Genomic DNA, 13720 nt, shown 5'->3' with positions numbered 1-13720 from the left:
ATCCCCAAAATGCTTGAGATACTTCAATGCCACCCTACTCAAGAGGAAGTGTGACCGAGGAAGTCAGCACACAAAGAGACAGTAGTCTTAACCAACTGCATGTAAAATATCTTACTTTTGCAAATCTTACAAAAAGTATGAATGTATGAACGTATTATCAAGGCCCCTCCAACAGCCTTGAAAAGGTCCTTGTAAGCGAGGGCCATGAAACTTAAGCTTTAATGGCCCAGTAAATCTCCTAGTGGGCTTGTAAATGTTCACTGAATGAGTAAATGAATCAAATGTGAAGCACTTGTAGCCTAGAACTTTTTGTAGGGTAGAAATTCTTCATCTTATCCTATCTATCAGGGCCTGGATATGATGTCTTTTACTAATTCCATGCTCCTCAAGTCTTCTGAATAAAAAAAAATTTCCCCAGGTACCTTGATATAGGAGAGGTGGTGCCTAGACAGCAGGCCTGAGCATCCCAGTTGTGAAGAAAGTACATCTCCCATTGCAAATAGATAAGTTGTCAATCTGGATTGAATATCAGACTATCAGGAGTTTGGGAGTTTGGTTTTTGCAGTTGGGTCCTGAGAACGTGACACTTCTGAGCATCCCGACAAAACTGAGTTTCAGAATTTACCAAGCCAATGTGCCTACATGGAAATGCGGCACCCAGTGTACTGCCACCCGAAAAGCCAGGTCACTGCAGCTAGGTTGGCCTTTCGTAGGGAGATGCATCTAACTCAACAAGCATATGGCAAAACTGCCACTTTGAAGACTCAAAATAATATTCAAATTGGGTGAGAATTATAGATTAACTGGATTTTATACAGGAGGATCTTAAAAAGGAGGGGTTGCTCTTTTGCCACTGCCTTTCCATACTTTAAAAATAATTAATGCTTGGCTGGGCGTGGTGGCTCATGCCTGTAATCCCAGCACTTTGGGAGGCCAACACCAGCAGATCACTTGAGGACTGGAGTTAGAGACCAGCCCGACCAACATGGTAAAACTCCTGCCTCTGTAATCCCAGCTACTCCAGAGGCTGAGGCAGGAGAATTGCTTGAACCCAGGAGGCAGAGGTTGCAGTGAGCTAAGATTGCACTCCAGCCTGGGTGACAGAGTGAGATGAGACCCCGTCTCAAAATACATGCATACATACATATATACATAATGCTGTTTTCTTTTCTTTTCTTTTTTGAGACAGAGTCTTTCTCTGTCACCCAGGCTGGAGTGCAATGGTGTGATCTCGGCTCACTGCAACCTCCACCTCCCAGGTTCAAACAATTTTCCTGCCTCAGCCTCCCAAGTAGCTAGGATTGCAGGTGCCCGCCACCATGCCCGGCTAAATTTTGTATTTTTAGTAGAGATGGGTTTCGCCATGTTGGCCAGGCTGGTCTTGAACTCCTGATCTCAGGTGATGCACCCACTCCGGCCTCCCAGAGTGTTGGGATTACAGGGTGCCACTGTGCCCAGCCCACAATTCTGTTTTCATAATAACTAAAAATTATTTTAAAAATTTACTGGCCGGGCGCGGTGGCTCACGCCTGTAATTCCAGCACTTTGGGAGACCGAGGCAGGTGGATCACAAGGTCAGGAGGTTGAGACCATCCTGGTAAACACGGTGAAACCTCATTTCTACTAAAAATACAAAAAATTAGCTGGGCATGGTGGCGGGTGCCTGTAGTCCCAGCTACTCAGGAGGCTGAGGCAGGAAAATGGTGTGAACCCGGGAGGCAGAGGTTGCCCTGAGCCAAGATCGCGCCACTGCACTCCAGCCTGGGCAACAGAGCCAGACTTTGTCTTAAAAAAAAAAAAAAAAAAAAAAAAAAATTTACTTGCCAGTGTGTGCGGCCAGAATTTTTTTTTCTTTTTTTCTTTTTTCAGCTATGGGACAAGCAGTTCTTAAACCCGCTGGGAGAAAACAGAAGAACAGAAACCTCTAAGCAATTGCTTTAAAACTGCACAGGGACGCATCAGCTATTGTTTCGAGATCATGGTCAAATTCTTCACGCCTTCAAGCTTTAACTTTTGGGGAAAGAGAAAAGGACTGTGGTTACATTCACCATGTAACAGCAGATCCCATATTCTTATGGAAGTTTTAGAACTGGAAGTTGAGAGATCATTGAATCATCCAATTCCGTCATCTTACAGACAAGAAACCACGTACCTACAGTAAATTACTCCTGCAAGGTCACATGGCTATGATAGGCATGTGGACTCTGGAACGGGCTTAGGATATTATTTTAGCCCAAGAAATCCAGAATCGACCATCACAGAGCCTGTAAAAGAAGATATATGGTGAGCCAGCCGCTGTCCCGGATTGTTTGCAGAAAGGCACTCAGATCCCCAACAGCTCTGCCAAATTAACAGCTGGTAACAGTTGGAAGCAACTGTCAGTTCTAGAATTTTGAGCTTACGAAAATCTTGTAATTAATGACATTAGGGAACCGTTGCTCCTCCTGGTCCCATCCATCATTCACTGGACGGTGACTGGGACCACCAGCTGTCGCATACAAACTTATTCCTAGCTAGAACAGAAACTGGATTTGGAAGACGATAAAACCAGTATCAACCAAGGGCAGATTGGCATTTAGAAGAAAAGTCCGCAGAAGAGGTTAACCTTGTCTTTTGAAAGAAGGGATAGGAAAAGAAGAAAAAGAAAGTATGGCAATATAAGCTGAAAAGGCCCCAACTCCTTGGGGAAAAAAGTGACAATAAAAGGAAACGATAATGGAATATCTCTGGCAGGAAAAGTAAGGAAGGAACTGATAATTGCCTCCCAGGAGGGAAACCAAGTGTTAGGAGTTTGGGCATGGAAAAGACTTGACTGAATTACCTTTCATACATTTAGACTTTTGAATCATACATTTTTAACCTTTTTTTTTTTCAATGTAACTTTTAAAAAGAAAATAACAAGGGAATATTTCTTAAGATTATAGTGGTTTTAAAACAATCCTTGTGAAGGAAGAATAGGATCAGTTCAATAAAATCCAGACTTAACCTGACTCTTTTGAAGAGATTCAGAGACAGCGTGGCCAAGGGTGTGCTGCCTTAGGCCTGGTGCAGGAACAGCTGGCTTCGACTGGAGCATTACATTCTGATAGAAGGCCAATGCACATTCCTCATTCTTCTCTAATATTGCTTGCTGTAATACCTCTCTGAAACTAAATATTTCCTTTTTTGGAGAAGGATTAAATATAGGCAGAATCCTATTTTAACAACTATCATCACACTGTCCGGTTCAATATAACAAAGTTTCTTTCCTAGCCAACAGTTCATACTAGCATGGTTTTGTTTATATTTGTTGGTATGTATAGAGGCAACAGTAAAGGATTTTATACACACACACATGCATGTATATATTTTCTTGAGAAATTATATATATACATACATTTTATGCATGTATGTGTATATATACAGATGAAAATATTCAGAGACATAGCATTATCAGGACTCAGAACTACAGAGGTGGTGTCAAATAGGATATAAAGTAGTTAATGTGTTATGTAGGATGTAGCAGCAGAGATGAGTGTGTAGCACAGAAAAACAGCATTCAAGAAGCAGTATAGCATAGCAATTTAAGGCATGGACTCTGGAGTCAGGCTACATATGAATCCCAGTTTTACAACTTGATTAGCAATGCAACTTTTAGCAAGTCATTTACCCCTTTGTGACTCAGTGTTAGCATCTGTAAAATGGGGCTAATGATAGCATAAGTCTCAAAGTCTTATTACAAAGATTAGTTAATAGATAAGATGTCTGGAATAGTGATTGGTCACATGGTAAGAACTACCATAAATAAGTATTAGCTATTGTCATTCTACAAAGAAAAATTTGGTAATGTGGACCATGCCACATTCCCTTTGGCCCCTAAATAGATTTTTTTTTTTTTTTTTTTTTTTGAGACAGAGTCTTGTTCTGTTGCCCAGGCTGGAGTACAATGGCACGGTCTGGGTTCACTGCAACCTCCACCTCCTGGGTTCAAGTAATCCTCCTGCCTCAGCCTCCCAAGTAGCTGGGATTACAGGTGCCTGCCACCATGTCCAGCTAATTTTTGTATTTTTAGTAGAAACAGGGTTTCCCCATCTTGGTCACGCTGGTCTCAAACTCCCGACCTCAGGTGATCCATCCATCTCGGTCTCCCAAAGTGCTGGGATTACAGGCATGGGCCACCGTGCCCAGCCCCCTAGATAAATATTATCACCCATGTGCGAGGATACATTTTAACAGTCTCATCATGACCTGGGTGAAATAGTCCTCAAGACAATCCACTCCCTCTCTCTTAGTTCCATGCTCACCCAGCAGTTGTCTTGATTACTAATCCAGCTTTCCAATTTTCTACCCCTAGGAAAGGGAATGTTCTGAATGAGATGCAGGTCATCTATCTCCTGCACAGGGTCTTCTCCACTGAAAAATGAAAGCACTGGCATTTTCTGATTTACATGTCCATCTCATGTGAGTGTTCTACTGAATCTGCACCTCTGGGAATACACTCAGAAAGTCTAGTTTATGGACCTGCCCAAACTGAGGTCCAGAATCTGGACCTTGGTAAAGTTACCGAGGAAATGCCAACCCAGAGGCCTCTTGGGGGTGCATGAGCTGTGTTCTTCCCCAGGAAAGACCTCTGGTGCTCTTACTTCATCGCTGATGGCAACCACTCAACATGGTTGCAAAACATGCTGGTTACTTTGCTTAGACATTTTTTTTTAACAGTACTTATGTATAGTAATTCTTCTGAAAATCTGCAATTTGTTAAATACACATGTCAAAATTAAACTAAGCAAAGAGTTGGTAATTCTGTTTTTTGAAAGCTAAAGCAGAAACAGAAGGGACTTTGAACTTTTTATAGAAAAGGAACAAGTCAAAAGTATATTCTGAAATATACTTTCTATTTTCTCCTGCAAGCTCCTGGGTGTTTAGGGTTTGCGTTCCCAAATGATTTGTAAAATAGGTAGTTTTCTGGTGACAGTTGTTGGAATTGGGATGATCAAAATTCCAGTACAGTTTCAAGTTCAGACATAACAGCAATACATTCAGGTCCAGGCTCATTAGAAAGCCTCTGTGGCCTGCCATAGTCAATCTCATCTACAATAGTAGGTTGTGTTCTGGGAACCTGGTAAGCAGGTCACTGACGAACTGGAGTCTGTCCAAAGGCAGGCAACTCCAGGGAAGAACCATCTCACACATATCAGTCAGGATATTTTCAGTCGCAAGTAACAAAACACTAGACTCAAACTGGGCTAAGCAAAACAGTTTGTTGACTTGTAGTTGAAATCACATAATTCTAAAGTAGAATTGAATTCAAACAAGGCCTTTCTGGGAGTTCACGATACAAGAAGTACTCAGATTTTTCTCTCCATCTCTCCACCTGCTTTCTGAATATTGGTGCCTTTTTCAGGTAGGCTCTTCCCTTTGTGGTCCAAGATAAATGTCAGCAATTCCCAAGGTTCCATGCATCCTCATCTTCATCTCACACTTTAAACTAGCATTTCTAGTTCAACTCCTGAGATTTGTTCTGATTGGACTAGTGTAGGTCAAGTGCCCACCCCCTGAACACATCTCTGTGGCCAGGAAAGAGGAACGTTAGCCTAAGTCATACACTCCACCCTTGGAGCAGGGGCAGCGTCAGCTTCTCCAGAACCAGATGGAGCCCCATTCAGAAATCAGGAGCTATTGGGTAAGGGAAGAAAAAAATAAATGCTGCAAGAGGTAACCAATAAAGGTATGTGCTTCATTACATGAGGAACATTTGAAGGAATAGTGTCCTTAGCTTAAAGATGAATAGACATGAAAAGGACAAGGTAGTTTAACATTTGAAAGTGTCATTTGGAGGAAGCGTTAGATTTACTCTGTGTAATTCTAGTACTGACGGTTATGGGGATGCAGATTTTGATTAAATTTAAGTAATTCACCCACAAGGGAAAAAAATACATTCATAACAAAAGGGCATATAATGAAACTTGAAAATCTTTCTCCTTCTTTCCTTTCCTTTCCTGTGTCTCACCTTCCTCCATCTCTACTCTCCAGAGATAGCCTGTATGAACTGTTTAATGAAAACCTTTCTTAAGATTAGAGTTACCCATAAGGACTTGGCTATGTCTTCAAGTATTGATTGCCCCATTGTCTCAAATAGGATATTTTAAAGATTTCTACTTTAGGTGGAACATGGACCAAGTCACTATAAGTAACTATAAGATACTAGTACTCCATGTTTGAGGCAGCACGATTTAAAGATGAGCTGAGACAATTTAAGGGGGAATTCCTGCTTATAAAAAGGTAAGAAAAATTTGAGACATTCAAGAGTAAATGTTGTTTGTTGATGGAACAAAAGAACTGTGAAATCCCCTTTCCCTAAAACCAAAGCAATGATGGCAGTTGGAATGAGTAAGGTAAGGAGCATGAATAACCAGGTAGGAGGATGAATGAAATTGAGGTGAGTAGACATGAAGTTCAGTCCAGTCAAAAAGTACCTGAGGCCAGGTGAGGTGGCTCACACCTGTAATCCCAGCACTTTGGGAGGCTAAGGTGGGAGGATCACTTGAGCTCAGGAGTTTGAGACCGGCCTGGGCAATATGCCAAAACCCCATCTCTACAAAAACAAACAAACAACCAAAAAAAAATTAGCCAGGTGTAGTGGCTTGTGCCTGTAGTCCCAGATACTCAGGAGGTTGAGACAGGAGAATCGCTTAAGTGTGGGAGGCGGAGGTTGCAGTGAGCCAAGATCGTGCCACTGCACTCCAGCCTGGGTGACAGGAGTGAAACCCTGTCTCAAATAAATAAATAAATAAATAAAACAAATAAAAAGTTTAAAAAAAAAAAAGCACCTTGAACCAGATCACAGAGGCAGGAATTAGCAGAAAACTCAGGAGAAGCAACAACACTCACACAGATGGCCAAAGCCCCTCTGGCCTATGAAAAGGCTGGTTTGACTGAAAGTTATTCGGGATCTTTCCTTTACACATGAATAATTAAACATATCCCATGTATATTCTGAGCTAAAGTAGAAAGAGCAGAAAATTACTTAACTTTCTCAAAATTATTTCACAGCTGAACTTGTTCCAATTTACTCCTAATATGTTCATGAAATAGTAGTGGTTGTAATTTAATGTTTCCAGTGTGATCAGAATCAGAAGCAAACAAAATATTCTAAATTTGCTCTTTCGTAGACCGTAAGAGTAACAGAAATGAGATTATGTCTTGCAGGCCTAGTAAATAAGTAAACCTTAAATATATAAATAAATAAATAAATAAATAAATAACATTCATGAGGGGTTGACTCTGTTTCACATTCAATACATCTATCTAGCATTCAACACATCTGATTTAATGAAAATTTCAGAAAACCCTATGAAGTTATTATTATCTCTATTTCACAGATGAAAAATGAGGCCTGGAAAAGTTAAATAACGTTAAATAATCACGCAGCTAATAAGTAGTGGAAACAGGCCAGGCGTGGTGGCTCACGCCTGTAATCCCAGCACTTTGGGAGGCTGGGGCTGGTGGATCACCTGAGGTCAGGAGTTCAAGACCAGCCTGGCCAACATTGCAAACCCCGTCTCTGCTAAAAATACAAAAAATAGCCAGATGTGGCGGCGGGTACCTGTAATTCCAGCTACTCAGGAGGCTGAGGCAGGAGAATCGCTTGAACCCGGGAGGTGGGTGTTGCAGTGAGCCGAGATCGCGCCATTGCACTCTAGCCTGGGCGACAGAGTAAGGCTCCATCTCAAGAAAAAAAAAAAAAAAAAAAAAAAAAAAGTACTGGAACCAGAATTGGGACCCAGTTCTATCTGACTAAATCCATATCCTTTCCATATCCCCCTGCCTTTATGTATGTGAATGTATAGACAGAGAATGTTCATGACTCTACATGGTCGAATATCATGCATGTGTACAGAGCAATCTCAAAACAGAAGTTTTTAGTTCTTTCTAAAAACAAACAAATTTATCCAGGGGAGAAGATCATCATAAAGACAAAAACATGCCTACTGGATTTTCAAAGGCTCCTGTAAGTTCTTTAGTACTTAGATATCTGGACTGCAAAATAGTCTTATTTTTTTCCTTTTGTTGTGGATTTATTTTTCAAGGAGTTGTATAGCAATGACACATTGGATTGTTATTTCTGAGGCTTGTTTTGAAATATGTATTGAAGTCTTATGAACTCTGCAGTTCCTGTGGTCACACATTTTTTCTTAATGACTGTTAAATGATGTGTTTTTTTCAAAAACTCTAAGAGAGTATGACCTTTACCCAACAGGTTTCAATTTTCAAAAAGTATTTCTTTACTTTTACAGTAAGCTAGATATTTATTTTCATTTCCCTAGTTTCCCATTCACTTTAGCAGACCTTCATGTGCTCAGCCTCTATGCTAAGGCCTGTGAGGGCTTCAAAAGGAGGACACATGGGTTGGTTAAGTTTTCTAGTATCAGCTCCTCAGAGAGCCTGGCCTTCACCACCCAAGCAGACACCCTCCCCCATGCCCACCCTCATCATTCTCTTAATAAGTTACGCTTTTCATCTCTTCATTTCTTCTCACAATCTGTAATTGTTTAGTTTATCTACTTGTTTATTGACTGTTGTCCTCACATACTTTTTTTTTTTTTTTTTTTGACGCAGAGTCTTGCTCTGTCACCCAGGCTGGTATGCAGTGATGCGATCTCGGCTCACTCTATCTCCCAGGTTCAAGCGGTTCTCCTGCCTTGGCCTCCTGAGTAACTGGGATTACAGGCATGCGCAACCACACTCAGTTAATTTTTTTTTTTGTATTTTTAGTAGAGACAGGGTTTCTCCATGTTGGCCAGGCTGGTTTCAAGCTCCCAGCCTCAGGTGATCTGCTCGCCTCAGCCTCCCAAAGTGTTGAGATTACAGGCATGAGCCACCACGCCCGGCCGACATGACACAAGTTCTGAGAGGGCAGAGATCTCGTCTGTCTTCCTCACTGCTGTGTCCCCCAGCAACTTAGCACAGTACTTGGCACAGAAAGCGCTGAATAAAAATTGTTGATTGACCGAATGAGTAAATGGATGCCTCCAGAACCTAGCAATGTCTACCACATGGTAGGCGCTCCATGAACCTTTTCTCATAATGAATGAAGTCATCAAGAAAGGAGACAGGATTTGACCTGGTCCTATAGAGAGGCATTCAACCTTTTGTCTGTACAGAACAGGCATTTTTTTTTTTTTTTTTTTTCTGGCAAATGCTCCTTAAAACCATGTGGGGGCTACTAATCATGAAGTACTTCAGAGGTACGGCACATGCTCAGGTTGAGTTAATCAGTGTTCTTCTTTCCTCTGGGCACATTGACTGGTCCCTGGATAGGCACAAAGTCCCACCCAGGTCATTCAGTGTCTTTTGACCACTTATCTTCAAACTTAAGCAGAAGAAAGATATTCCTTTTTTCTCTAGTCAGAGAGCTGCAAGGATATGTGCCCAAGGCAGCTATGTCTTCAAGGTTGGTCTGAGAGGATGATGCCAACAGGCAGAAATTCAAAGGCAGGGGATGGTAAGTGAGCCCCAGTGACCAAGGGCCAGAGAACACGTCTTTTTCAAGGCTTAACTGTTCAGCTTCAAATCTATGAGTGAATCTTGTGTCTTATCGTAAATAACCTCCCTAAAAAACAAAAAGCTAAGTGGTTAGGTTGAATCTGAGAATCTCAAGTAATAAAAATATGGGTAGGGAGACAGGAGTAGGGATGGGCTTTTGGACAAAAGCACAAAGGTTAGATTAAATATGATTTTTAGGAAAGTTCATAATGAAACACTTAAATGATAGATGTTTATGACCTTCAGCCAATGTATATTACTGCTATCTCTAGTATGACCCTCATTTATACAGTTAGCTTTTTCCATTAAAATAGGAAATGGAATGTGATGACAGAAGGAAATACTTAGGATATAAAACTAAGTGGGAAAAGATAGATATGTATACAGATACAGCTAGAATACAACTATATAGAGGACAAAGATGCAGTAAAATTGCAGAGTCATGGATTTTGATTTGAATTCAGTTTCAATTTACTAGGGTGTGAACTTCAGCATATTAATATCTTTCAGCTTTTGTTTTTCTAATCTGTAAATTAGGGATAATATTTCTGAGGCTTTTTGAGAGATAAAATGAAATATAGTATGTAAAACCCCTAGCACAGTGCCTGGCATTTAATAGATGTTAGTGTTCCATCCTGTTAAAAAATAGTAAAACTCGCTGCCTTGAAAACTAGAAGACCTAAGTCTAAATGTTAACAGTACTTGTGTTTAGATTCACCCAACAAATGTTTATTGAAGGCCAACAAGGTACAGGCACTAGGGATAAAACAGTGAACAAAGTGGACAAAGTCCTTGACCTCATGGAGCCTAAATTCTGGGTAGGGATATAGACAATGAACAAAGACATAAATTAAACAGGGATTCACACATCCTGAAGTGCTAAAGATCAGAAGAAGCCGGCATTTGTGTATGTGGAGGTGGTAGTGCAACAAGTTTAAACCAGATGTCCTGAAAAGCCTCACCAAGAAAGTGATATTTGAGCAAAGACTTGAAGGTGCAGGATGGTAGGACTACAGATACTTTTCCTTTTTTCCTATATCTACTTTTCTGATTTTTAAAATGAGCATTTACATGTTATTGTCTTTAATTTCTTATTTTGAAAAAGGGTTTAACTTTTTCTAGTCTTATTAAGGTATAATTGAAAAATAAAAATTGTATATCTCTAAGATGTACAATGTGATGATTTTATCCACATAATAAAGATTTGAAAATATATATATGTTTTTATATGTATACATACACAGTGAAATGATTACCACAATCAAGCTGATTAACATATCCATTACCTCACATTGTCACCTGTGGTGAGAACACTTAAGATCTATGCACACAGCAAATTTCAAGTATACAGTAGGTCAGGTGTGGTGGTTCACGCCTGTAATTCCAGCACTTTGGGAGGCTGAGGCGGGCGGATCACTTGAGGTCAGGAGTTTGAGACCAGCCTGGCCAACATGGTGAAACCCCATTTACTAAAAATACAAAAATTAACTGGGTGTGGTGGAGCATGCCTGTAGTCCCAGGTACTCGGGAGGCTGAGGTGGGAGAATCACTTGAGCCCGGGAGGCAGAGGTTGCAATGAACTGAGTTTGTGCCACTGCACTCCAGCCTGGGTTATGGAGCAAGACTCCGTCTCAAAAAAAAAAAAAAAAAAAAAAAAGGATGCAACAGTCACCATGCTGTATGTAAATTCCCAGGATTTATTAATCTTAGAACTGAAAGTTTGTACCTTTTGGTTAACATCTCCCTCCACAACCCTTCCCCCTCACCTCAGCCCCCTGGCAACCACCATTCTACTCTCTGCTTCTATGAGTTTGACTTGTTTAGATTCCACATATAAGTGAGATAATATTTGTCTTTCTATATCTGGCTTAATTCACTCAGCATAATCTCCTCCAGGTTAAAGCCTGTTATCACAAATCGTGGGATCTTCCTTTTTCATGGCTGAATGATATTCCAATACGTGTGTGTGTGTCTGTGTGTGTGTGTGCACATGTGTGTGTGTATAACATTTTGTTTATCCATTCATCTGTTGACAGACCCTTGAATTATTTCCATATCTTGGCTATTGTGAATAATGCTCAATGAGAATGGGAGTGCAGATACAGCTTGAACATACCTTATCTGAAATGTTTGGGGCCAGAAGTGTTTTGGATTTCAGATTTTGAACTATTTCCAGATTATGAGATATCTTAGGGATGGGAGCCAAGTCTAAACACAAAGTTCATTTATGTTTCATATATACATTATACACATAGCCTGAAGGTAATTTTATGCAATATTTTAAATAATTTTGTGCACGAAACAAAATTTGTGTACACTGAACCATCAGAAAGCACAGGTGTCACGATCTCAGCCACCCATGTGGACAATCTGTGGTTGTTTGGCATCATCATCATCCTTGACTGAATTTATATGCTACTAATAAGCAATCATTTCCTCAGACTTATTCACACATAAGTACTTAACAATAAAAAATGTGACATATCATTAATACAGTGAAAAAATAATGTGTTCAGGGTAACTAAGCAGCACAGTGGCATCACCAGAATACCCGTATCAGCTGTGAAACAATGACAATGACAAACAAAGCAAATGTTTTTGCTTCTCTGTCTACAATGCTGCGTTTCAAAAATTACAACTGTACATTGTATTTATTTCTCTCTCCCTTCCTTCCTTCCTTCTCTCCCTTCCTTCTTTCTTTCTTTTCTTTCTTTCTTTCTTTTTCACAGAGTTTTGCTCTTGTTGCTCAGGCTGGAGTATAATGGCGCGATCTCAGCTCACCGCAACCTCTGCCTCCCAGGTTCAAGTGATTCTCCTGCATCAGCCCCCCAAGTAGCTGGGACTTTTTATTTTTAGTAGATATGGGGTTTCTCCATGTTGGTCAGGTCTCAAACTCCCGACCTCAGGTAATCCACCCGCCTTGGCCTCCCAAAGTGTTGGGATTACAGGCGTGAGCCACCACGCCTAGCCTGTATTTCTTTTTTTTAGGTGAGAAGAAACATCAAAAGAAGTTGAAGGACCAGGAAGTGGGTCCTCTAGGGATGAGGGGGCATCTGCTGGCTTTTTAAAGTGTTTCCTCCAGATTGGTCTGCTTCATTAACCACGGTTTTTGTCTTAGAAGTCTCTCTTGATTTTATAAACAGACATTATTTCTTGTTCAATTATGAATGCACACTGCTCAAATCCTTCAATAAGCTCATCACACATTTTCACCATGTCATCTGTAGGCACTTTTTCTGCAGTGTTAGTAACATCATCTTTATCATCACTATGATCACAATCACCTTGATTCAGAATCATTTTCACTATTTTACCATAAATCTGTGAATGAACAACTGGAGCCTCAGTATTGATGTTAAAAACGTCTTCAATATTCACTTCTTCCAGCTTACTTAGAGACTCCAAAGGTATATGTTTTGCATATGTAAGGAGGTCAGGCATCATTTTATTCTCACTTGACATATGGAATTCTTTAGAGTCACCATCTTGTTCATCATCATCACTGAACATAGTTGCAGGACACAGGTTATGCCAGGCCAGTGGCTTTAGTCACTGTGTGCCAAGCATTGCAAAAGCATATATAGCATATATAGCTAAACTCCTTTTGAAAACTTTCCACACCCACACCTCTGTCCACTGCTCTTAGCACGCTGTTGAAGAAACTGTTTTTATATTTACTCTTACCTAAGAATTTCCTGGTCATGTGGTTGAAATAATGGAGTCACGTTTGGGGGAAAGTACATGGCGTAAACTTTATTTTTGATGAGAATTTCAGCTGGAGGATGAGAATGAGCATAATAGTTGTCAAGGAATAATGAAATCTTCCAATTGCCATCCAGTCCAGCTTCCCTGCAGTGAACACATGCCACTGATACAAATTGTTTGTGAAATCAATCAGAAAAGATATCCCTGGTGATCCATGCCTTTTTGTTAATATAATCACAGATTGGTATAAAATTCACTTTTTGGAAACAGTGAGGATGCAAGCTTTTCCCTACCTCAGCAACTTTACACTTATGTAACTTATGCATACCTGCTGCATTGGAACATCCCAGCATAGTTATTCTGTCCTTGACATTCTTCTTAATTCCTGTAGGAGCTGTCTCATTCTCAGTGGTCAGTGTCTTTCTGGGGCAACAATGCCAAAATAGCGATGTCTCATTAGCATTGTTGCTACAGTTTGGATGTTTGTCCC

At 40.5% G+C, this 13720-nt stretch overlaps 1 long non-coding RNA gene across 2 annotated transcripts in view; it reads right to left on the bottom strand.

Annotated features, from left to right (window-relative positions):
- LOC105484491 (uncharacterized) overlaps positions 1–13720 on the bottom strand; it is a 41829-nt gene that overhangs the window by 17815 nt on the left and 10294 nt on the right. Inside the window, exon 2 of one of the 2 annotated variants that reach the window (XR_011611422.1) lies at positions 2153–2264. This is a non-coding gene — a long non-coding RNA (uncharacterized lncRNA). Of the gene's footprint in view, positions 1–2152; positions 2669–13720 lie in introns of those variants that run through there. The other variant, XR_989009.2, reaches the window with a different exon arrangement.

This window comes from Macaca nemestrina, chromosome 1 (genome assembly GCF_043159975.1).
Source record: "Macaca nemestrina isolate mMacNem1 chromosome 1, mMacNem.hap1, whole genome shotgun sequence".
In the NCBI taxonomy this organism is placed as follows: domain Eukaryota; kingdom Metazoa; phylum Chordata; class Mammalia; order Primates; family Cercopithecidae; genus Macaca; species Macaca nemestrina.
This window is presented reverse-complemented; position numbering and strand designations above follow the sequence as displayed.